Genomic DNA, 2,598 nt, shown 5'->3' on the forward strand with positions numbered 1-2,598 from the left:
CTGAGGGAGGAGGTGAGAGTCTGAGGGAGGAGGTGAGGGCCTGAGGGAGGAGGTGAGAGTCTGAGGGAGGAGGTGAGGGCCTGAGGGAGGAGGTGAGAGTCTGAGGGAGGAGGTGAGGGTCTGAGGGAGGAGGTGAGGGTCTGAGGGAGGAGGTGAGGGACTGAGGGGGGAGGTGAGGGTCTGAGGGAGGAGGTGAGGGTCTGAGGGAGGAGGTGAGAGTCAGAGGGACGAGGTGAGGGTCTGAGGAAGGAGGTGAGGGTCGGAGGGAGGAGGTGAGGGACTGAGGGAGGAGGTGAGGGTCTGAGGGAGGAGGTGAGGGTCTGAGTGGGAGGTGAGGGTGTATTTGGGAGGCATCTGGCAATGGAGGTCAGTTCTGAAGGTAGAAGCCAAAGGAAGGAGGCCTTTGCGTGTTTACAAATCTGGTGTTTGCATTTGCTTACTAACTTACCATGTGTGCCCACGGGTGCACAGTGTAGGGGACAAGGGGCAGGAGGCAGTCTCCCCTCCCACCACTGGGTCTCAGGATCAAACTCAAGTGGCCAGACTTGGCAGCAAGCCCCTTTGCCCACCAAGCCATCTCACTGGCCCAAGGGAGCAATTTTTGAGGACTACCCTTGGGGCAAGTTGGAAGGTGCGCGCCTGGGGACCCTGTGGGGACAGAGGGGAGGGAAAGGGAGAGAGGCCTGGAATGAGCCCCGCCCTGCAGCTGTCTCTGATTTCCCAGAATGTTCGGCTGCTTAGGAAAGTCCCAGCTCCCACAACAGCCTCCCCTCCAGTGTCGGGAATGGAGGATGTGGAACCAGGATGGCCAACCCCCTGTTTCCCCCCTGGCTTTTTAAACCCCAGGCGGGGAGGACTAGGGTCTCTCCTCTAGGGCTCTGCAGCTCTGGAGGCTCCACCCACTGGCAGGGGCTGCCCCTGGATGAGTCCCAAAAACTTCCCAGAGAGGACTGGGAAGTTCTGCCTGCTGTCTAACCACTTTCCCTCACACAAAGCTTTGTCTCTCTTCAGATCTTTTCTTCCTCTCTCCTGATACATCCTTAATTTCTCCTTGAGAGCAGGAAGGAGGGAGAACCAAAGGGGACCTGGACCTCAATTCCCCTTCCGGAGGGGGCGGTAGGGTGAATTACATCCTCATTCTCTCTCGTCCACCTCAGTTTCTGAGTTTTGTCCCATTTTGCTTCTCAGAGGCCTAGGTGCAAATCTTACCAACCGTGCTTTAAAGTCTGTGACTTCCAGATTTGACCTCACTCAGCCTCGATTCTCTTATTTGCTAAGTGGACCAGTTCAAGAAAACACATCCTCCCCCCTCCACCCCTGCTTTTAAAAATGTGCGTACAGTTCTGGCATTCCCGTGCCTGCGGACAGCAGCCTCAGGTGCTGGTCCTCGGCATCGGTGTCACCGCCTTTTTTTTATGACAGGTCTCGCTGATCTTTGACCCCTTGGTTGGGATGGGTTAGCAGAGCAGAGGACAGCGAGCCCCAGGGATGTGGTTGTCAATATTTCCTCGTGGGAAATAGATGGTGCCACAGCACGATGCCTGTTTGTAGTGGATCTATCTATCTATGTATCTATCTATGTATCTATGTATCTAACTATGTATCTATCTATGTATCTATCTATGTATCTATCTATCTACCTATCTATCTACCTATCTACCTACCTACCTGCCTATCTACCTTCAACTCAGGTCCTATGCTTGGCAGAGCAAGCAGTTTACTATGTGTAACCCAGGCTGTACTGGAACTCTCTCTGTAGACCAGTCTGGCCTTGAACTCACAGAGATCAGCCTACCTCTGCCTCCTGAGCTCTGGGATTAAAGGCCTGAGCCACCACGCAAACACTTTACAGACAGTGCTTTCTCCTTCCTCGGTTGGCCTCTGCCTTTTTGTTTGAGGCAGAGTCTTGCTTTGTAGTTAAGGCTAGCCATCTGGGTGCTGGGAATTGAACCCAAATTCTCTGCCAGAGCAGGCCATGCTCTTAAATGCTGAGCCACGCCTCCTGCTCCCTTCTTGTTTTTCTGATGGAAGTCAGTATGTAGTTGTAGCTGAACTCACTATGCAGTCCAGACTGAACTCAAACTATGCCTCCTAAGTGCTGGGATTACCTGTGTGTGTGTCACTCTGCCTGGCCACACTGCTTGCTTGCCTTAACTGTCCCCCCGAGGTGTCAGGCCTCCTTGTCACCTTTTACACACACAAACGAGACAGAAAGGGCTTGCTCCTTCTGGTCAAGTTCCCACTGGGGTCAGCCCTCTTAATCTCTGCCACACCTTGTGAAGAAATTCAGCTACTATTTCTACCTGAGCTGGGTGGTAGCTGTGTTGGCACGGTGCTTTCCCAGAACCATGTAAACCTGTCAAGGTGACACAGGCCTGCCATTGCAGCCTTCCTGATGTGGACATAGCAGAGCCAGATGTTCAGGGTCATCCTCAGCTACGCTATGAAGTCCCAGGCTAGCCTGGGCTACACGAGACCCTGTCTCAAGATGAGAGGAAAGCACAGCAGATTCCCAGCTGAAGCTGCTTCCCCTGCTCACACCACACGGAACTGAAAGGAGCTGGGCTGTAAGCGCTGGTTCCCGCGGCCCTAGGTACC

The sequence above is a fragment of the Microtus ochrogaster genome, unplaced genomic scaffold (assembly GCF_000317375.1).
Source record: "Microtus ochrogaster isolate Prairie Vole_2 unplaced genomic scaffold, MicOch1.0 UNK74, whole genome shotgun sequence".
Classification (NCBI taxonomy): domain Eukaryota; kingdom Metazoa; phylum Chordata; class Mammalia; order Rodentia; family Cricetidae; genus Microtus; species Microtus ochrogaster.